Here is a 24,072-nt window from a genome sequence, read left to right as displayed (position 1 = left end):
CAGACAAAGCTTCGGAGTTTTGATTTTAGTATGAGTTTGGCCAGAATTAAAATTTGTCTAAAATTCTTATTGTTTTCTTCTGCCCTCCTCCCCTTGCTTTTCTGTGTTGTGTGATGAATGCATCATGCCCAGATTTTGCAACTGTAGCTTTGTGCTTAAAAGCCACACTGACACAATGAATGCCTTTACTAAATTATATTTCAGAACTCTGGGTGTTTGTAGTTTGGAAAGGCAGAGCTGCTTGCAAAATTTTCAGTTTCAGAAATGTTTTGCGCTTGAACCTATACGATTTCCTATGTCTTGGAGGGCCAAGGTGATTCTCAATCCGATGATCTTGGTCTCCTGGAATGAAGAGGGGAAGAGGAGGGAAGAACTTTCCAATGATATTGTTGATAGTGCTATCTTTAAAATATATTCTTTGAAGTTTTGAGAAGTTTTTTATTTGCTTTTATTTTCTCTCTGACCTAATTAATTTTATGGGACCTCTCCATGGACACAATTTATATGACAAATGAATTACATTAAAATTTGCTGTCATGGTATGAAACCCCTTGTTTATGGTAAATTTAAGGTATTTCTGCATACTTTCCCTCCATAAATAGTGATCTACCAGTGATACTTTGTCTTCTTTATTTTTCAGATAGTTTGGAGTGTATAGTGACTTATTGTCAGTATTAAAAATACTAAAAAATATTCATAAAAAGGGGAAACGTTATAATTCAGCAATGGTTAGCAAAAAGAAGTGTCACTAACTGGGAGGTTAAATTCTTAGCTTAGTCTAGAATAAAAACTTTAACCACAAGTCCATGTGTTGTAGGAAGGAAAAGGACAGACCATTTTTATTGCTGTATTCAGGACTGTCCCATCTGCAGTATTTGTGTTAATGATGCTATTTAAACGTTTGAAGCCCATGAATCCTTTGGGTACCTGATCATGCCCTCCCCCCCCCCCCTTTTTTTTTTTCATATCTACCCAATCTACTGACTTCAGTAAGATAATGCACACATTAAAATATTTACCTTTGGCTTCCAAGGCCGTATGCACTTTTCTGAAGGATTAGAGATGTGAGGAATGTACTACTCCTGGTGAAAACAACAGGTGTTTTACTAACAAGAGCAGGAGCCATTTTGCTGTAATTTGGGGCCCAAAATACAAGTTTGGAATTTACTTGGATTTTTAAAAAAATCTCTAGTAGCATTGCAGTTAGGTACTTATTCCTGAGGTTGGATAGTGACACTAAGTTTCCTTTTCCATAGAGAATGAAATGCAGAAAATAGTTTAAATGGGGTTAAAGTGATGCTCAATAAAACTTTTAACAATTTTTGCTTTGGTTACATAGAATAATTCAAGGAAGGGAACTTTTCTGGTAAAAATGCACTAAGCAGGGCAAAACATCCTAGCATTAATTCATCAAAATATTCAAACCAGTGCTTAAAGTTAAGCCTGTGCTCCAATGCTGTATGGTTGTGGGATGTCTGTGCCCTGTCACAGGTTTTTTGACCAGAACATGGCCAGGCTCTGCTGGCAAACCAGCATCCTGAGCAGGATTTGAGGAGCATCTTTTGTTAACTGCTATGAGCTGTGGAGCTGGCAAATTTGCCTAAGGGGATGATAGCAGGGAAAGGGTATTGTGCCTGGATTGTATTTCTAAACACTGGATGCACTTTTTTTAAAGTTTTCTATTTCCATCCTGCATTCCCTGCTTTTATAAAGGACTCCTAAGTAATTTCAGAATTAAATTACCTCACTAGCAGTTTTGTGGCCCTCATAAATATGATGAAGACTGACTCCCTCTGTCTCACTTTTTCTTGTGGTGCTTAACTGTCTTATGGCACGTTAAAAATCTTCCTTCGGCGTCAAGACAGCATATTTCTTTAGTTAAAGATAAGGTTCAGAGGCAAATATAAAATAGTTATTTATGTTAGATCTGCACTAACTCTGACTTCTTTTTTTTTGTGATGATAAGTTATTTTCCTTTCTTTAGATGGATTAGAGAGAACGTGGTGCTGTCCCACAGTCCCCAGCTTTAATTTGAAAATGGATCAAGTTCAGGTTCTGACACACTTGGCAGAGCACCATCGTTTTTCTACCCCTCCCTCAATCTGGGCCATAATTGTGGATATCCTGTGGACTGCAGCCCAGAGACTGCCAGTACTGGGAGCATACGGAACGGAAGAGATGATGGCAATAGCTGCGTAGCTTGACCTGACATTTGCCTTGTTTCTCAGCCACAGAGTGTGATGGGGGGAGCAGAGGGTCTAGTGTGAGCTGCAAGAAAGTCGTTGTGGTTTTGAGGTACAGTCACCCTGCCTGACTTGGATATTGATACTAGGTGCTGTTGGCAATTTTTATATATATGTACAAATAAGGGGCATTTTAAATGAAGAGAAAGAAAGCAAATAGATAAAGTCATACTCTAGCTAATTCCACTGCTTACAGTGAAGTTGCGCTGTGGATAGATGTTAACCCCATAAAATCCCCAGGTCACAGATAGCCTTATGACAGACCCTGATAGCTTTGTGGAGACAGATTATGTCAAGCCCTCAAATTTGGAAATGTAGCAATTCCTCTGTAGTAAGATTGCAAATGAACACCCATTTGGAGATTGCCAACATTATCACAGTTTGTCAGGGTGATCTCACAGCCCACAGAGCGCCGTAAGAGATTGCTTTACAAGTTCTGAAAGATTAGAGTGTTGAAGTATGTGACACTGGAATGATGCTTTGATGCCTGGCTTTGTCAGTCAGCCAGACAAATAAATAATATCCACTTTTTATTAGTGTAAAGCATAACAGGTAATGTAAATGTATAGAGAAACATTTCTTCGCTGCAGCTACGCTGAGCACTAAAATGTAGGCTAAACAAAAATGGGATGTGTTAATGTCAAATCCTTAGAACAGGCAGTTGCATGTGTACGTAGGTCAGTAACTGCAGTACGGCACTTATTACTATTTCAGCAGGTAGTACTTTAAAGCATGAGCATTATTGCATGGCTAAATGAAACAGCAAAAATAATTTGTCAGTCTTGGGTTTTGGTCATCTACTGAAACAAAAACATATGTTCTAGTAAATGAGGAATGGAGTTCTGGCTAGCAAGGAGCTGGAGTGCAGAAGCCTTGGGTTCCACTCTTCAGAAGAAAGCAACACAGCTGTGCAGTTCGGATGTGGCATGGAGGTTAAACAGAAGAAGAGTACAAAATTCAGTATTTCTTCCATGGCAGGAACTATGGAAAAGTGTTTGGGTAACGTGGAGACTGTCAGAGTTTTGTGATGAGTTTCAGGTACTTAAAACTTTAGAGACCAAAGAGAGAATAATCTCAAAATGTATAACTGGCCTTTTTGACTTTCTGCATCAACTGAATTTAATAGGCTACATTTCTTCCAGATTTGTTCAACATTCATCCCAGGTTTCCATAAACGATACATGGTCTGAAAACCACTTGTGGAGCCTCATATAGGAACCATTTACATTGTAAAGGGTCCCAAACAAGGCAAATTTGTCAGTCCATGTGCCAGTCCTTAGCGATAGATCTGATTTATGTCAGCTCTCAGCCTTTAAACTTTGTGGAACAGGAGGTCTAAACAGCACATTTGTTGCACTTGTTCGTTCTTACACCATTACATTGTAGGATCAGGATCAGCTACAAACTTCTGCATCACTGATCCGCATGCAGGTAGAAAACCATCATTCTGCAATTGTCTCCTGCCTTGACACCAGATCATAATTTATCCTTGACCTTTAGAGTTTTTGCCCCTATTTCTCCATCCTTATGAGCAGCAAAGTACTCACAGGTACCCAAGCATTAGTTAGTGATTGCTTACACAAACCTTGAGAAGCTTGAATGAAAGACCCTCTGTAAGGGCATAGAATTTTTATGACTGTTATTAACTGAATGCCTAAACCTAGACAATGTATTTGCACATGTAAGTAATTATGATGCACTTCAAGGCATTCTGTTTGTAATGCTTTGTAATGCTTTGCTCTCCATTTCCTACAAATCAAATTACTGAGGGATAGATTTGATTTCCACATCATTTTGAAAGTATTTTCTTTTTCTTTTTTTTAATTTCCTTTGTATTAATTTTTTTCAAAGTTCAAAACACAACCAACTGTGACTAAATGCATAAAACCAAACAAAAAACCCTAAAGTATAACAAAATTAAAGACAGCCTAAGATGATATGCAGCAAACAATGTAAATCATACCTAACAAACATGGTTGTAATAATATACCTTATCCATGTCTGATCCACTAATAACAAATACTTATTCAGAGAACAAATAACTCATTCTTCTTCTTAGTGAGAGAGAGAGAGAAAGGCAAGCCCCAATTTCAAATTATATCTTGCAGTCTAAACAAATATGAAAAACCTGCCAAATCTTCTTATAGAAATCCCAGCAATCTTGTATTTTCATTGTATCTTTTGGGAACAATAAGATTGGGAGGAGGGGAAAAAGGCCAGTTTTCACTGGGAATATGGGGCCTGATTTTGTACCTTTTCCATGAGAAGTCCATACTGCCTTCTGTTGAAAGGTTTCTGTTGTGGATACTGGACTCAGACCAAAACCAGAAGGCACAGGCTGGGGCTGCTTTTAATAATAGGGGTTTTTCCCCTCCCTCATGAGAAGTTTCTTCAGAAGTGTAGGCTTGACAAGATTTCTTTGAGAATAAAGATTGCTACTAGAATATAATTAATACTTTCCTCTCTGCAACATGGCCAAATAGGTTTTTGCCATCTTCCCATTTCCTTTCTGGTTGCAGAAGTAATTATTATTTGTTTAACAGAAAAACAGCATCCTCCCTGTCCTATATTCAGGGTGCATCACCATCTTCTTCAGTCCCCTGCAGCACTTCGTCGGGCTCTGTTTGCTTCAGTTGGATTCTGAGCTGTGAGTTGCCACTGGTGTGGTGATGGCAGGAATACTTGCAGAGGGGCAAACAGGCAGATTTTCAGGTATCTTGCAAGCCATGGTATACCTTATGTGTCATGCAGTGTCTGTCATTTGTGACCAGATCCTGACCCAGCTAGCTGTGATGCCAGCTTCGCCATTTCCCCTGCTGGTGTGAGAACAATTTTTGCCTCATTGCCTTCTGATGAGAATTCATTTCTAATAACATTTTTAAAAAAAATGTATGAAAGATTTGCCTTGCTCTCTCTTACATCAGGGACTTTGGGGTAGAAAACACCTGTCTTTCTTGTGTCTCTTCTGTCGACATTTTTGTCCTTTGTACTTGTCACCCCTTCCCTGTGGGCTGTGGTCACTTGTTTGGTAAGAGCTTTAGCTTTCTGCACTTCTACACTGGTGAAGCTGCTGCGGTTGTGGGGGCTCTGTGCAGGGAGGTGTAGCAGGGTACTGCTGGGTATCTTTGGATTTTAGCTCCAGGTCTTATGATTCCACTCCTCCCAAGCCAGCCCCTTTGCCTGCTCCGCTCCTGCTGCTCCCACGTGTTCCCTTAGCTGCTGTTCTACCCAAAATGTCTCCGTCCCGCCTCTCTCACAGGGTGCCCCCACCACACACATGTGGGCTGGTGGTGCCGCAGGGCTCAGCAATGGCAGGGTCGAGGAGAGAAGGCAGGGAGATGCATTGGCCTTCCCTAGCCTTGCACCCTGTTCTTCACAACATCTTGTGATGAATGCTTCGGAGAGAAGAGCAAGACGCTCAGCAATGATCGATGCCAGAATGACCGAAGCACTTGATCTATGTTGGAAACTTGAGGGGAGTTTCTCATATATTCTCAATATATGTATAAATACCTAAATCATTTTGGGATCCTGCTATTCTCCTTGCCTAGGGTATTATGGTCATGAATTTTACAATTTCCAGATGATATTTCTTGCCACTATTATTACTTGAGGTTTAAAAAGCTCCATCAGTGCATGGTGCTCCGCACCTGTCCAGGAGTATCGGCTGCTTCTTGCAAAGACCCACAGTCCAGTATATGCAGATAACATGAATGCATAACAAGAACATAAGGGAGATGAGTAAGATCACTAGAGTGATGTAAGGTAAGGAAGCATTTTTAGATCTTCTCCTGTCATGAACTTCAGGTTGGATTATATCAGCATCAATTTCCATTTAAAACCAAAGTCACAGAAATTTCTCAACAGCATAGCCAAGAAATACGCCTTAAAAGCGTAACCGAAGCCGAGCTGATAAAATATCATGTCCCAGTGTGTGAGATCCCAGCTAACTGCCCCTTAAATTGTTTTTTGTTGAGGAATACCTGATTCCACCAAAACATGATTTCCTAAAACACCTTTTCCTTTCAGGCTTTAAAAAAGAACCTTTTTAGCTAGAATGTAAAATATAAGAGAGAACTGGCTATACCAGCTGCAGAAACAGAGATGCCAGCTTCAGATACAGAGCAATCTCCTAGCAGTGGGCAAGCAGTCCTTACTCCCTTCCCATTGCCAGGGAGAAATTCTTAATGAGTTTTGTATGTGTTCTCTTTGAGATAATTATTAAATGTAAGATACCTGGCCTTTCCCCCCCTGCATGTGTATAACATCCTGACAGGGGAAAAAACCCTTTAAGAAGGATTTGGGAATGGGAAGGATGTTTGTGGCACTTGTTGTGAGAGGCTGTGGAGGGCAAATTGACCTCTGTGGTGGATGGACTTGATGGGGAAGGAGATGAGGTAACAGGAGAAGAAAATGAAAATTCAAGTATAGGCAGAGCCTCAAAGGTCAGACATAGATTAGAATTTATCTTTATAGGTTCTGACTTTTCGCTGCAAAATTATCTCCATTCTGAAGTAAAGGCCTAGGTATTTAACCTGTAGTGTTTCTGTAAGAATGTATGCCTATTTGTAAAGAGACAATGTGCCCAGAACATGGTTTAGTGAATGCAGAACATGTCTATCTCGGCTGTATTTTCTTTTCTTTCATTTTTCTTTACAGCCATGAGACAAAAATTCTTTGTATTTAAATAAAAATTAAATATCTGATACTGGTGTCATTCTTTGATTAAGAAAGCTGAAGCTATAGGCCTAAGCCTATAGCGCCTGTTGTTCTGTTGGGCTCTGCCTTAGTCAAAATGGCCAAAACATCAGAGACAAAGAGGCTCCTGGATTTAGCCTACAACACAGCTGCACTGGCCTACAAAATGAGAACTGAGTTGCACACTGAAAATATGGTTGAACTGATGGTGTGCTGGCCCAGCATGGTGTCATCTGAGCTACACTGACACCTGCAGTTCATCTTTCCTGATCAGGGTAGGAATTTACACATCTCTGTTCAGATCTAGTGTCTTGTCTGGTGTTCGCGTCTCTCTCAGCTTGTCCATATTTTAGTTGTTTTCACGGTTTTGGATTTTAACCTCGTTGGACTGTGTAGGTTCCATTCATTTAGTCAGGAAGGAGGTGGTGTCTTTGCTAGAGCCCCCACGTGGCATTTCATTTGCGTCTGCTTTTTGAACTCTTACAGGGAAATGGTTGTGTGTATGGGAGACGTTTAAGGAGGCTGCATTCGTTTTCAGTAAACGTCTCCTATTGCGCTATGATAAGGCAGATTGCAGGCTGCTTCTGTTCTGCAAGAGCTTAATTCTCTAAGTCCTACTGGCAGGGAGTCAGTAGTATATTCTGTAGCAGCAGGAAGGATTTGCTTATGTGTTGCTGGACAGAGGTGAGGCCTTAAGATGCAAGACTTCCTATAGCACAACCCAAATACTGTATTCTCCCTGGACGGTGGCAATGGCAGATGTTTGTGAATGGCGGCACCTAGCCCACAATATGATCGGGAAAATAATTCTCAGTGGAAATTTCACTCCATTGTGCTGAAGGGAAGTGAAGCACCATTTATTGATACGACTGAAGAGTTTTACATTTTGTTGTGTTATGGATAGAGAAGCATAGTAAAACAGCTTCCACTTAGCATGTTATCAGTGCAGCCACCAATTACAGGGAATTCATTCATGCACGGTGCTTTCTCGCCAAGAAAAGTAAACTTCTGCAGTACCTAGCATAGTCATCAAACTCTTTGCATGCTCATCTAATATGTGCAACCATTCTCTGGGTTATGGTCTAGTAGTATGAAAACAGGTATATGTCACTGCTTCCCTTAATCTTGCCAGTGGCCAGCTGGAATAGACATACAAACTCTTAGGAAGGCATGGAAACAAACATGCAGATGTTCTCCATCTCTCTCTCTGTGCAATCACCATGTATCAAAAAATACACATATGATGATACATCATATGTCAGGGGAAAAAACAGACTACACCCCATGCAGCTATCACACCTTGAAAATACACATAAAATGGTAAGTCAATATGAATACACAGCTCCTAGCAGTCTAATAGAATAGATCAAACCACAGCCAGGTACATCTGTTCTCAGCACTAACCATTATCATTAGTTTAAAACACTTAAAATCACTGAGCTTCCTTAGGTCTGGGGACAGATTATACCAAGAAGAATCTGCTAAATAGATTTAACAATGTAGCAAGCAGGGACCTTGACTACATTAAAACAATACATTTCGCATCTCAAAGGCTGTAGGCTGTTTTCAGAGGAACAGTCTGAATGAAGAATGACAGTAACACCGTATAGCAATTTCTTTATCACTGTTTAAATATAGAGCTTGAAACTCTTGGACCAACAACTGTGCCAAACTGCAAAACAATTAGTTTGTGAAAAATCAGCTATCCTGGAGCATGTGTTCTCATCAGCCTTCAGCTTGAGATGCAAAGACCTAAGTGTGACTGGACTTCATAGCGTGTGGATGACACAAAGAATCAGATCTCTTAGGTAGGAAAAGAAACGAGCAAACAGAAGAAATAACACATTTCTCCTTGTCTGTCTTCCCAGTCTGGTGTCTGACTGCTGTGAAGTCAGATACAGGATCTTGCAGAGGCATTGAAGTCAGTCAAGTCTTGAAGGCTTCAGGGAAGGTTTCAAAACAAACAAAAAAGAAGTTTGATATACGTGCATCAGTGGCTACTGAGGTAGTACATTATTGCTTGTCTAAGACTTGCTGTAAAGGAGCTTTTGAGAAAGGTATGTGACTGATTCAGTGGGAATCAGAGAGAAGAGAACTGTTTGGCTCTTCAAACGAGGTGGAAGTGAAGCTAGGCAAAATGATGGTGATAAAATTAAACATAGGAAATACTGGGTTTGATAATGAAAAATGTGAAAGATGTGGAAAAAATCCATGTACGTTTTGTGTTTTAGTTGACAACAGGCCCAGGAAAATAGGTAAAGGTTTAGCTTGTATTCACATAGGTCTTGTCAGGATAACAAAGAAAAATGTTTGAATGAATGTCAGTAGGGGACAAATATGTGGAAGACCTTCAGTACATGGTTCCGTATATCTTCTTCCGGACTCAGAGTTCTTCAAGAACACTCCAACTCTTAAGAGAAAAATCATTCACAGATATGCGTGGAAGGACATCTCACTTCCTATCAAGCTGACTCATTTTATATTTTCAACAGAAGGTTGAGATCCCATTCTTCCACAGTGTCGTCTTTTAGATATCTCTTCCACTCCCAATACCCCAAATTTAAGAGGTGTTAAGGCTGACCCCATCTTTACCAGTTCTTTATTTCCCCACCACTAAATAAGCTGGCTATTCTGCCTGGTGCCAGTATTGGAGCCAACTTCACTGCTCCGACAGGGTAACGTATCTTTGGTGTTTGCCAGGTTGAGCTGCAATTTGGTAAGCTGCTTTTCTTGTTTCTTAGGGGCTACATCATACCCTTCCCTTGCAAAGTTCTGGGAATGATTCTTGATGAGGGAGGTGCTGCAGTGGAGACTGAATGATTTTTTTTCTGGGAGTCTTCTAATGGGGAATTTGAAGAGTCGTGGATTTTTGAGGCAGTGTGAGCAGCTTTGTGGAAAAAAGATAAGCTAATAAGCAAGATGCAACTAAGCTCCACCAATTTCCAGTAAGTTCAGCATTGTTTTTGTGCAGAACCTAACTCTGGTGCAGTACAATAGCAGCACAAGAAAGCTTCTGTAGTTCTAGTTTCATCTTCTGGCTGTCAGTTCTCTGAAATTTTTGATTAGTGTTTCTTCCACTCATGCTTTGCCAAATCTTGGAAGTCCACAGTGAAAATAAAATATAATGTCTTGTCGAGGGCACATGATCCATAGTTTAGATGTCGTTATGGAGCAGAAGCTAAGGTTCCAAAAAGCATACCACTTTCTAACCTCTCCTGGAGGCTGAGTATATCAATCTCATCCTAATGGGCAGTGCTTTCACCTTTGAGGTTCATCCTTTTTCTGCTAGAGTACGATATATTGTAGCTGGGCATGAAGACTACAGGACTTAGAAAACTCTGCCTAGCAAAAAACACCAGATCGTATGTGCTTGGGAGCACAGATCCCTGTAAAAACACCAGGTATCGATACTGCTTTCCCATGTAGGTTAAATCAAATCCTTGCCTTCAGCGTACCCACATAACCTGCACAAAATTCATGGAGCCCAAAAAATTACTGTCAACAACTGTGCTTCTCTGGCACAATCAGTCTCTGTGCTAAAGGACAATCTGTAATTTTCTCAGGAGGCAGTCGGAGCCTGTGCAGTTAATTCCCTCAGGAACTGGTGGGTAGCGTATACCTCACCACTCTGCTTCCCATGGGAAGCATATATCTTTCATCACGCTTTCTTAAATATAAATACAGGGCATCAAGCACATTAAAATACCCTACCAAAATAGGAAACCATATTGCACCCACTTGTATCTTTGGATAAAGAAGAGAGGAAGAAATAATTCATGGTAGAAATGTGAGATGGCACCCTCGAAGCAATATCCGGATGGTGCTCTGGTTGCACGGCGATGGTCAGGGAATCAGAAACTGAACAGAATAGGTGAATACCATGGACTGTGGCAGGAGGAAGGGGCAGCTTGTGGCAAGAAATAACCCACAGTGTGTGCCTGTTCATTCAGCCCCAGGAAGGGGATAGGTAGGATATAATCTTTGTAAGAAAAGAAAAAAAAAAAAACAACTAATAAAGTTGCCAAGAACAGATATTTTATAATCTGTGCTAAATCTCTGCTGGAAAACATGAACAGCAATGAAACTGAGAAGACACTAAAAGAAATTCGGGGCAAAGTGCCAGACGCCCAGACGGAAGCAGAATGTGGACCAAAAAGCTTGCGACAATTGGGTAATTATGGTTTATGAATTTCAGCTTTAATCTGTAGTTCAGTGAGTCCTGATTAAATATCTGTTAAACACAATTAAAGTTTGTTTTTGTATTTCACCGTCTTGATCAGAATAATTAGAGACTGCGTGTTTCATGTCAAAAGTAGCAAGAGGAATTTTAGTGAATGAACATCGTTTTTAAAAGCCATTTGTAGCACCAGCTGTTGGCATTATTTTATATTTTAGTGTTATCAGCATAAAGACGGGTCCTCTCAATGCTGAATGCTTTCCAGCAGGGCTAAGATTCTGGGAGAGGCATGATACAGTAGGAGCCGTGCTTGGCCATGGGGCTACGCAGAGAGCCTCAGATGAGGCTCGCAAGCCACGACGTTAGACCATACGCTGAAATGGTGGAGGGTGAGAAGTGCTTCAAGTGGGTCATGTAGCACCCAGCCCGTGCTTCTCTGCCAAAGATGATTTAGATAGAGAGTGCGATGAGTGATAGGAAAGATCGCTGGTAGGGGCACGTATCTGATGAGCTGAATTTGAATTCTCTCATTGTGGTGTCTTATCAGAAGCTCTGGGTGTCCCAGGGGTTAGGTGTTAGAGCGTTAAGCCAGAATGATAATTGTGGTAGTGTCACAAACGCTCTTGGGAAGGAACCCTTAAACTGTGCTGGTGGTGCCTTAGCAAAGGGAACAGGCTGCGGTGATGACCCTGTGCAGATACTGAAAAGGATGGGTATGCACATGCTGGTTGTTGCAGGGACTTCCTAAGCATGTTCATCTCCTTTTGTAGCTGCTTCTTTTAAGTGAGGAGGGGGATATAATGTCCTCTAAGTTCTTTCTCTAAAGGATAGGAAATAAAAAAGGGTGTAGTGGGAAGAAAGCAGGATAGTTTCAAATAAAGGCACACTGAGTTACAACTTCCGTAGATGGAACTTTCTTTTTTCTTCAAGAACCTGAAATGTATTTCAATGTTACCTGAACATGGTTAGGATGCATAAATAAATCCTGTAGGGCGTGTGTGTGAGCGTCTATGGCTGACCTGTTTTTAGCCTTCAGATGTCTATTTATCCCAATGAACATGAATCTTCAGTCACATTTAGTGGTGCCTGAGGAGGGGGAATAAATCTCAAATATCATAAGCTAAGAATTGAAAATACCTACTAAAGAGACCAGAAAGACAACACCAGCTTCTCCTCTGGAGTAAGTGTTCTACTGCTTCGTGTGCAGTTTACTTCAAGTAATGTAGTTCCTGTGACCTTTTCAACTTCTGCCTCTTCGCTTAGTGTCAAAAGAAGGGGGAATGCAACTGTCATATGTGGGGGAAATTTTGTCTACAAGCATGGGACTGAGCCTACGGTCCTATTGAGGAGTCATCCATTAGTAACACCTTTCAGTCGCCAGTGACCTAGTGGAAGGTCTGTATGGCTCGTTATCATCATGCAGAACCATTTCATTTGCTGGCAGTTTAATGATTCACTTATGCAATAAGCTTGAAAATGCAAGAAAAGCGTTAGCTTGTGTATAGTTTCTTTTTTTTTTTTTTCCTAATGCTGGTCAGCTTTTTGTAGTTTCACCTACCTTTCCAAGTAAGAGGGAAAAAATAGTGAAAGAGAAAGCAGAATTTCTAAATTAGCTTTCCAAGAAAACTATAGATCTATTAATTCCTAAGTGAAATCAAGGTTAATGGTGAAAGAGTTGAACAGAACTTAAAAATCAAAGATACTTTGGAAGACAACATCAAAGGCATATCAAAAATATGGTGGTCTTTTTATAAGCTGCAAGCCCTGAAGAGATGGTACCCCTAATAGAGCTGAGGGAGAAAGGATCAAAGCGCTGATCACATGAGTCTTTAAAGCAGAAAGAATATCTGGAGTGAATCTATGAAGAGACAGGTTTTGGATGAAACTTTCATAGCTCTGGGATCGTTTATCAAGTTTTGAAGCCCGGGTACAGTACAAATGAACAGATTTCACCAGAGAAAGAGGGAAAGGATATTTGATTCAGAATAGGAAGACTAAGACTAATTGTTGTCTATCTGTGGAATGATAATATCCGTTTTTAAACGTGTGTATATTTAGACATATATAAGAACAAATATCTTTTTAAGATGTGTATTTTGTTAATTTGAACCATGCTGCCTTTCTTCGAGAGGAATATATTCTACTGAAACAAAAGACATCCATGGTATTTGGTTAAGTATGTGATTTTTTATTTTCACTTCATAAAGTTAGGAGGAGAGGGGAAATGGAGCTAGGGCTTTTCTTTATCTTCTGTTGCATTTCTGAATTACTCTGATTTTCCCTCAGAACCAGCTGCTTAAGTATATCTCATCAAATGGCTGAGCTAGTCCAAATCCACTACCCTTATGTCTGAGATAAAATCAGGACAGCATGTAGGTCTCTAATACGAGTTCCTTTATACGGGGGTGGGGAGGGAAACAGAAGTACTGACTTATAATTCAGTGTGTATAGGCCTTTCACAGCGTGTGTACAAGCCCAGTGGAAAAAAGAAAAAAAGAAAAAAAGAAAAAAAAAAAGGGAACTATTTCTGCTTTTGGCAATGGTATACATAATTCTTCCAGAGAGTTTTATACTATGCCTAAGGGTCCTTTCTCGTTTAAAGAAGCACTGACAGCTGTGATGAATGACGTTACCTGGGAAGAGGGGATATCTAGATGTTTAAACAGATCAACTTTCTTCTTATAGAACAGTAGGCATTAGGTCACAAATCAGCCTGTTCTACTTTCATGGACAATCAGGATCAATTCCACGCTACCTAAAAGTGAACTGGATAGACTTAAGTGTAGCTGCATGCTGACATTAACAGAGGATGGTAGTTTATAACCTGTGTACATTGTCACAGCTATCCTTTTACATGAAGTCATGGATGAATGCCATGTACCCATGTTGAGTTGCCTCCTTGTCAGCAGGCAAGATTGCCCGTCCATCACTATTATCTACAACGAGGCTCATTACCTGCCAGCCAGTAAACATCTCACTCTCACCATCTGCAGTGAATTACAAAGTGACTGGAAGAATCAGGATCAGTTTGCCTTGCAGAATGATTGTCAAGTTCATTTTCATCTTTGGAGGCCCTTTGGAAATGGAAAAGATGGTGACTTGGATGGGAAAAAGGATGATGTCCATTACCCTTAGGTATACAAGCTGAGTGACTGACGCTATTCTTACATACCTTCATTTTACGAAGTGCAGGTGGCTTGAAATTTTCACAGCATGCAGGTGGAATAGTACATTTTATTCTCAAATGGCTGTATGATTTGTGATATATAGTAGTGCCATTTTTGCATGAGCACACATTGTCTCATTCAGGAAAGTTGTTCTTTTTTTTAAATAAAAATATTGATTGTACTCAGTTCAAAGTCATCTCCCATTGATAAAGTTGATGTCTAGCCCATCACGATCCTCTTAGAAAGGAGGATAGTGTACTATGGTAATTTTTGCTGTTACCATTTTGCCAGTCAGTGTTTTTTTAAGGCCTCCAGGTAGCTTGACACTGATTGCAAACCTTAGTATTGCTAAATGGGCATACAATGAATTCTGAGCATCTGCTTTAGGGAAGACAAAATCTATTTTGTATGCCTTTTAAGGGAAAACATAAAACAGGAGGGGCAAATCAAGAATGCATCAATACATTCCTGGTGAAGGGTCTGTTGGTGATGGATGGATAGATTGGGCATCCTGCTGTCGGTAGTAGGAAGGCCAGCAGAGGAACGGGAGCATTAGTGAACAAAGATCATTCTTGTGGTTTCTCCCTCTGGGCTCCAGAACGTACCCACATAGTGCAGAACCTGGCCTTGAGCTTGGATGTCTGTCCTTTCTCTTTGGCCTCCCTCCCAGCAAAATGCAGAGTTTAAAAAATAAAAAATAAAAAACAGAGTGATATGTTTGGTATGTCAGCCAATGGCCACATGTGCAGTGAGGAAATTTTCTCTGAGAGCTCCCAAAGCTCATAATCATTGTGCAAGACATAATTATACTCTTTAGAAATCCAGATCAGTCCACAGCAAGGGGAGGATGGGAGGGAGTGTTGCAGACAGATTTTAACAAGTGTATGTGTCTCCTTTCTGCAACAATTTTGGTCTTAAGTGCACTTGGCTAAATTCTCATTCTCCCCCGGGAGGGTTACTGGAGGGATTTCCAGGCTTTTCTGTCTGCCTGTAGCAGGCTCATGGGGAGTGAACACGCTGACTACCATTCTTTGCACCTGCTTCAGAAAGGGGCAGCATACACTCCCAGATGCTTGCCTCAGGGTGCCAGCAGGAACGGGGGAATAGGAAGAGGCTGGCACTGCTGTTAAACAGACAGTCATCCCTCTCGGGAGTCACGAAATGCCAGTGGGCACGCTATAACCAGGACTTTGGAGCTCAGCAAGTGCTAATGAGAGTGTTTTGCCTGCTCCTGGTCAGATAAATAAAGAGGTTTGGAGGATGGAGCTTTCCTGAACCCTTACTTCACTCTCACAGTGCTTCAGAGAGCGCTAGTGTTCGGCTCCCTGTACGAAAAGAGCTTTGTGCTGCTACTTTGGAGACCGAAATCTAATTAGGGTGGATAGCAGCCCTGATTTCTGACTGTTTTTAACCATATGATTATCCGACCTAATCTTTGTTTTTAAGCTTTGTCTTTTATTGTTGACGTGGAGAACCTATTTAGGTCCTGTGACTTTCTAAGCATCGCTAAAAATTTTCTGAGCAGTGATTTTTTCCAAAAAACAGAGCTTTGCAATGGCCTGCTGTCCTGATTGTTGGTGATACACAGACATCTGACTGACTAGGGATGTTTCATAATTCTCAGATTTGCTATATTTTGAAACTGGAACAAATGCTTTAATAAAGTAAATGAACAATAACCTCTGAACCCTTGAAGTGAATGCAGATTTTGCCTGGGGCAAATAATGTCTGGAGATTCACAGACACCCTTGCTTTCTACAGAAACAGAATAGTTTGCAGTTATTTCTTGAGAATAGGGTTTTGCATGCGGGGATGACCAGATACCTAGAACCAGACAGCGGATTGCTGCATGGTAGCGTAGCCTCTCTGGATTGTACCTCGGTATTCAGGATGAGAGGTGAATATCAGCCACAGTAGGGCTTTCTGTATGGTGTTTGGCTACAAGCGTATGCTGTTGTCACTCTTTCCATTTACAGAGACTCTGCAGTGGACCAATCTAAGGGTTGGATGCCAGATTATCAAAAGCACGTATGTGTTTAACGATGTCACTGATTGCCTGAAGGTGTTTTCAAAAGCACCTTAGCAGACTAGGGTATGTTCCATTGACACTGGAAGTTGTTTCAAATCCTGATAGCTGCCTGCTGTTGGGTTTGATTATAGCAATTCATCTAAGGATCTTTGCTGCCACCTCCAAGACTTGCCAGCTTGCCCACCAGAGCAGTTTGGAGTACCCTCTGGGCTTCTCCTGTAGGAAGCATGTCAGGGGCTGATATGGCCCTAGTCTACTGCTCTGAAACCAAAGAGGCCTTTCAGCAGCTACAGTCTGAGCTGGAGGGACCATTACACTCCAATAGGGCAGATTGCTTTCTCAGGAACGTACTAGAGGAGCCTGGCACGTTGAGGAGCTGACACTAGAAACTAGCCAGGAGGAAGGCAGAAGACATGTATTGAGGAGAAGAGGGCATAAACAAGAGGGAACTAGAAAAATAGGAAATTTCAACTGACTTTGTAAAGGATAGAGAAATCTTATACAATGAGTGTTGTATTGTAAGTCACAACAGCACAAATACTGTCATTATGCTGTTTGCTGAGCAGGGAAGAGATAAACCTGAAGGATAGCAGGCTTGGCAGGCATCTTGTTCACACTGAAATACTGAACAGACAAATCAGCTGCAATGGGAACTTCAGCCATTCAGCAGGACGCATAGCTTGGCTTGATAAACAGCCTCTCAGCAGAAGATACCTACATCACCAGTCCGGGCATAGAGAAAAGCTAGTGACTGCAGCTCTCCTTTATGTTATGTTTTGGCTATTATGTGCTTCCAAATGGTACATTTAGTGACACTGAGAGAGAAAAGATGGCTCTAAGAATCAAGCAAGAAGGAAATGATAAAATATCAAGCTGGCGAAACAGCATATCAACTAGCCAAAAAGAATATTTGGCCACATATTTAGGTGTTGTAAAACCAGAATGATTATTTAGCTCTTAGTTGAAACATACTAAATTGCATTTGCAAAATACACAGCCCTTGGTTTGAGACAATTCGTTTAGTAAGATCTTTATTCCCATGTAGGTTAAATGTTTCTATAGGGATGTTCATTTTCTAAAATTTCAAACATAGATTTTTAAACTGAATTAAAAATAAATGTCACTCTTATTTGCAGGTGTCAGTCTTCAGTGTTTTTGAATCATGAAACAGATAAAGAAAAGAAAAACCTGGGACAAATCTGAATCTATAAATTACAAAACCTCAGATATCTTTACTCCAACAAATCAAGCATAAACTACAGAGATTTTCTAGCAAAGCTGTGCCAAATAGCAATAGAACTGCTTGTAGTTACGAGGAGGAATTCAACACACTTGACATTTCATAAGAATTTAGGAATTTTTATAACTTGGAAGTGTTTTGGAAGTGCTTTAGATAGTATGCTATAAGAAGTAGATAAAAATTGAAATAACAAATATATCATGATTTAATAAGTATCTTGTTATTTAATGATATTTTCCAGAAGGTACAGATAAAAACCGATTGGACTTGACAGAGAAATTCCCACTGAGTTCAGTGTGCCTTGAGTCAGATTATTGGCAATTCAGTACCCCTAAAAATAGCAAAAAAAAAAAAATTTTTAAACCTTTGAATTGGGAAAGTGTGATCTCACAATACAAGCATTAAATCATTGTTCTTCCTAGAATTAGTTTGACAGTTAGTCGAGTTCTCTTGCAACTCCCTATAAAAGTTATTCAGAAAGAGATGAGGGTGGTGTTTAATACCAAGCGTATGATGAAATTAATTATACAAGGAGAAATTTGTAGGATTTTAGCTAGTAAAACACCTGCAGAAGGCAGCTTAGATGTAGGATTTGAGGGGGACCTTGAGTGAACTAAAGCTTTACTGGGTTAATGTTTAAATAACTGTGGCACTGTTTGCAATTGCAACGCTAATTAAAGTGATTGTGGTTTATTGTGTTACTTGCTTCCTTTCCTTTTGTGCAATATAGTAAGTTCAGAATGGGTATAAAGAAATGATGATTCACTGTCCTTAATAGCATCTTTGTTGTTAAAACTGAGATGGTTAAGGATCCCAGTATTGTGATCTTCCCATCTTTCCCTCATTCAAACCTCCACTTGACTTCACGGGCTGGAAAGCCCAAATATCAACTGTGAAACTGAGTTCTGATTTCCTTTCACGTAATATTTCACAAGTTAAACAACTTGTTATAGTTTGCCACAATTGGAAATTTGGTTGATTTTGATAGTTTATTTTGGTGTAGAAGTTTATAAAATCCAACTGAGGAAGAAATAACTTTCTATCAGTTGCTAAATCCTCCTCAAGTGGCCTTAGCGCATGGACATCTACATTTCAGTTGATGTATAGCATTCCACAGCTGAACCAAAAAGGCCCTGCTGAAGTATGGGTGTGGTGGGGTTTCAAGGCAAAACCAATGGTCATTTTGAAACTTTTCTTTTAACTTTATGCCTATGTACCTTGAACTAAATTTTTGTGAGATTAGTTTTCTCTCAAGGTTTCTGCATTATATTTTATTTTTCAGGAAGGATAGCTGGAGAAAAAATTTAGTGGTATCTAGATGACACGGAAGAACATGTACCTCCTGGTTATGTACAGGGGAAATTTCAATCCAATTTAAAATAATTCTACCCTTTTGTAAAGGATTTTTGAGACTGCATGTGCATGCATATAAACAGGGACTTGTGACTATGCCGTAGATGATAAAGGTGTTTGAAAGCAGTGCCTGTCTTAGTCTAGTAGGAATGGCTGGGCAGTCTTCATCATCCAGAAACCTGTCTGAGCAAAAGCATAACCTCTAAAAACTGTGTTCTTTTATACCTAAGCCAAGTAATTATAACTTCCCTATCTTTTCTGTTTGCCGTGTTATCAAACGTACATTTTGTTGGCTATACAGTTCTAGAGCACAAAGACATGATGTGTACAGATAATAATACTGCAGATATGTAAATATATCCCAAGGTGGCTACAATAGGAGTTATAGGGCTGCCATACAAAGAGTTGCCACTGGAAATACAGTATCTTTGTGTTTCAATGTGCAGATTGGTGCTGTTTGAGCATGGAAGGTTTTGGAAGAGAAAGAAAGTAGGATCTTATCATGATTTCAGTTAGAGATTACCAGTGCAAGTAATTGTAGTAATATGTGAGCTTTGATGCATCATTATTGCTTGCAGGCATTGGATGCAACTGCTGTTAATAAAGGAGAGATTTTCTTCACTTTTAAATATAGCTATACCGCCTTTGGATCTTGAGGTCCTTCACTGAATCTTCTGTGGAGATGAATTCTTCAGAAGACATGATAATCCTTCATTTGACATTTACTCACTTGATTACCTTCCTGCATTTTGTGCAGGCCACATCAGACTTTCCAAATTGTATTTCTTCTTGCCAGACCACATTTATTCATTAGCTGTATTTATTGTAGTTATGGTTGAGACAGCACTTTTATTGTAAGCCCCCTATCTTTGGTGGTTTATAACTTTGTGAAACAATTACCTTTTTGGCTGAAATTTCTCAAGCTTGTTCTAAGCTCAGAGGTGAATAATGTTTCAGTAAGTTTGAAAAAAATCCATTAAGCCATTTATGAGGACTAGACGTTCCAATAAACGTAGACGCATTTATTTTTTGATGACCTACTTATTCCAATAAAGTACATTATTATTCTGTTTTCTCCTGTTTTAAATTATGTTGTCTTTTAAAAGAGAATGAGGACATTTTATACTGGATTTTCAGACAGGCTTCAACGGAGGTTTGTTGACATGCAGTTTTGTGCAGAGAAGCACGCTTGTTGGCTGCACTTAGCTCAGAAGCAGGACTGTTTATGGGTGCAAAGCTTTTGGGTGTTCAGTATCCTGTTCTTTGCAGGAAAACAGCTCAGTCCTTTGTGGTTGCAATGGATAGTCAAACGAGTGCATATGCAAGTCTGACTGTGCAGTGCGAGGCTAGATAGACAAAATGTGGCCATCTTTGGAACGTGCATCCTTAGTTGTGCAATGATGTTAATTCAGTGTGAAGATTCAGATATTACTTGTGCAAAAGTACAATCAATATACTTCCGCTGTCTTGCAGGCACTGGATACAATTTTTCATGACGCTGTCCTGGACAATGTGAAATAATTTGACAAATGATAAAGTCTCATGCAATTGAAAAGGCAGTGCTTTTTTTTTTTTCACTGAACTTCTGCACAGACTGTAATTAAATTCCACTGTGCTTTGTCTCATGTCTACAATGTTCTTTTTAATACACATATAGTGTTTTGTATTATATGGCTTGTGTATTGCATATATTGTGAGGAAGTTCGAGTGTTTATACACGCCAATGTGGAATCGACTTCTGCCTTCCTTATGCTAGCATGATTCTAATATAATTCTACTTAATAAAATAAAGATGCTCTAAGTTTATGCCAATGTAACTGATAACAGAATTTGGCCCAATATGTTTAATCGTACTGATGAACTTTGATGCTAAATACCATGACCTTTGCACAATTAAAATCTCAACTTTAACATTGCATTAACCTGGCTTTTCATTTAATTATATGTATTTGGTTGAAAGCTTCAAAAATGTTAATATTTTAAGTCTCTTCTCCTGTTTATAATTGAACTTTTTTGTGTGATTGTTTTCTGCAGTAATCAAGAGGACATTAACATGGACAGGAAATGAATCTGGAACTCTAGAGATTAATATTAATCTGCTAATGTCCTGTCCTGATGTTCTCAGGAATCCTTTCTTCTCTAGCACATTATGGTACTTTAGTAATCAGCAATTAGGGTAAGGTTTTCTCATGCCTGAACTACGTCCTCGTATGTCTTTCATTTTCTGATTGCTATGGGAATGATGGTTCTTCCCCCCCACCGGAGTCAGCGCAAAATGCAATGCTTCATCTTCAACAGCCATACTACTTAGACAAATGCAGGGTCTGAGGCACAGCATATCATCAGCAAGGGTGAGCATTCTGGAATTTAACCTCAGGTTTTATATTTTTGTATGGTATTTGCCGTTCCTCCACGTTTTGAAATACTGATCTTGATCCTCGTGCCAACTCTTCATAAAAATAGGCATGGGCTTCGCAGTAGTGCTGTAGAAACACAGAGCCATCAGGCCCTGATCCACAGAAGCACTTAGGAGCCTGACTGTGCTGAAATGCATGTCAGGAGGGACATTCTCATCCTTCCGTTACGTAGCCTGGGCAAGGCTTTTTTGCAGATCCAGTCTTGTGGTGTCAGGCAAAAAGTCAGAGGGACTATGTAACCTTGATGTATCCGGCAGCTTCAGTAATTCCCTTAATATTCATTACTTCTCAGCCCATTTGTTCCCTTCTGCAAGGGACCTTGTTGTCCCAGCCCACAGACTGATTGATGCCACTGCAGAAATTATGTGTAGCCTTAGGACTACAGTGGACTCCACTGATATTGCTTCTGTCAGGAGATCCTATATAGAAGACAGCTCACTAAGCCATACTCCTTCTTCCCTGTCATTTCCTCTTCTTACCAGGCCCCAGATGGTCCTGAAACAGCATACCTCCGCAGCATTTAGGAAACACAGACCTATCTCCATGTATACCGCTCTCATTTACGTAGCAAAGCTGAAGGGATTTTTCTTTTAGTGTGTATGCAGAACTAAGAATTGGTTTTCAAGTTTTCAGAGTGTTGTAGGATTCTGTGGGTTTTTGTTTGTTTGTTTGTTTTTCATTTTCTGGCATAAGTGCCCATGATTTTACTCCAAAAAAATTAATTGATAGTTCATTAAAAGCTCACTGCATTTGCTCTGACTTCTCCTTTTATTTTTGTTTTCTATCATGCAATTCCATCTGAATAATAAAAAACCCTCTAAAAGGTGCAATATTGAGATGCAATATTAACTTGATTGTAGAAGATCATTCCATTTCTTCTTTAAAAAAAAAAAAGTAATTGAAACTGTATTTTCAATGTTTCACTTTTGATAAATCAGCATCTTCCGATGGCCATATGTTCTATTGGAAAATTCTCAAGTAGTCCTTGTTGTATGCACCCAGCTGATACTCAGTTTCATGATATGTTCCATCGTATGGTATTTAGTACAAAAAGAAGAAAACAAGAAAGTGATAGTGTAAATGACACTGAGGCCTCTGCTTGCACTTAAGCATAACCAGTTTTGAGTCCAAGCATCACTTACAGCTTTCATTTCAGCAATTTTTATTTTAGCTTAGGATACAGAATAACTTTCATTTATCTCAGATTGGCGTGTGTCCTTTATAGCCTGTCTGTTCCCATTAAAGCTTCCTACATTATCTGAACCTTTGACTGGCCAAATTCTTACCAGTATTTTTGCATGATATTCTGGTAATTGAGCATCCCGTGTTCGTAGCAGATGAAGTTGATGATAAAGCTGGTTTGAGCAGAACAGGTTGACACAGTTTAACAAAGCAGAAGATCTAGGGGGAAAAGGGTGAACAGGCAGTGCAAGCAGAACATTTCTAGGACATCTGTATGAAATGGCACGGTCCCTTTCCACTCTTGCAGCCTACAAGTATGGTCCGAGGTCTTAAGCTGGGAGTTGAGTTCAATTAGCTTTTGTATCACTTTCCTCCTGCTTGATTGATTGTCAGCAGGAGTAAGGGCTCCATTTCAGCGCCTAACTCCCCTTTTGGTGCTGAATATCCATAGTAATTACTAGGAAATAGGAATCAAAATACCATATTTGTCCTCAGCCTTAGTTTTTCTGTGCCACTATTTCCCACCTGTATGTACATCCCTCTGATTTATTATGGGTACTTAAAAGATAGTTGTGGCAAGAATGGAGAAGTGTGGAAAATATTTTTCAAGTATTTGTACTAAATACTTGAAAAGATAAAGAAAATGAACCCAGAATCTATTGAGGGAGTTGGGGGAAGCCCAGGTTCCTCTGAGTGTATGATTTCTGCTACAGCACTGAAGCTTAATGGTGAGAGGTTCACTTCAGACAAGCAGAAAACCCAAGAGTTTTGACTCATGAGTGGGGAGAGCTTGCAGTGGTCTGGTAAATGAAGTTATTTCCCCAAACTCAGTGCTCTGTCCCAACTCTGCAAATATCTGAGCTTGTTCTAAAGCATCCCCTAAACCATCACAGTTTATTACCGAAAATTTTGAAGAAAACCATCACAACTTCTAACTTCCTTTATAGTCTTGAATTGTGAGCAATAGCATTTCAAAATCTGCTTCCTGAGCATTTCAGGCATCATTGTAGCAGTGGTGGATAGGGAGCTGTGGGTGGCACCAACAATAGACATCCCAATGCCCAGGACTGATTCTAAGTTGTACCAATTCCTTGTGCTCTAGCTTTGAGGTCAGGTTGCTTCTCCATCTGTGCTCCATCTGCTCAGCAGGAATGCTGATCTGATGTTCTGTACCTAATGCAATGTATCTACCTTACTATTAGATTTGAAAAAGACAAAATGCTCTGAGGAGATCCACAATGTATATGTATTTTTGAAGGCTTGGCTGGAAACATTTAAACTTCATGCTTCAATGGTCAACAGGGGAGTTGCAGCATGCAAGATTTCTCTAAACTCCCTTCAGAGCCCTTCTTTTCTGTATTGATCCAGTTTTGCTTTTCCAAAGGATTTCTGCTTCTCAGAAATATAAGCAGAAGATGTAAGAAAGCTCACTACAGGCACAGGCTTTATGCTAAGGCGCTCAGTATCTTGCTGAGCTATCGACTGTCTTAAGGCTAGTGGAATTTCAGTTTCTTTCCTTCTTTGAACTGTTGTAGGGATCCAGAACTTTTCCTTTTGATGATGATG

The 24,072-nt window shown here is 39.9% G+C and overlaps 1 protein-coding gene across 9 annotated transcripts in view; it reads left to right on the top strand.

Moving 5' to 3' along the window:
- Positions 1-24,072, top strand: part of LOC310892228 (uncharacterized protein) — a 421,439-nt gene that overhangs the window by 294,745 nt on the left and 102,622 nt on the right. For 8 of the 9 annotated variants that reach the window (XR_014577955.1, XR_014577956.1, XR_014577957.1 and 5 more), the window contains one exon: positions 1,985-24,072. This exon is cut by the window's right edge and continues 14,726 nt beyond it. The exons of the other annotated variant lie outside the window; for it this stretch is intronic. The gene's annotated coding sequence lies outside the window, so the exon portion shown is untranslated. The remainder of the gene's footprint in view (positions 1-1,984) is intronic. 9 annotated transcript variants of the gene reach the window in all.

Source organism: Anser anser, assembly GCF_964211835.1.
Source record: "Anser anser genome assembly, chromosome: 1".
NCBI lineage: Eukaryota > Metazoa > Chordata > Aves > Anseriformes > Anatidae > Anser > Anser anser.
The sequence above is the reverse complement of the archived record's forward strand: the minus strand, read 5'-3'. Positions and strand labels throughout refer to the sequence as shown.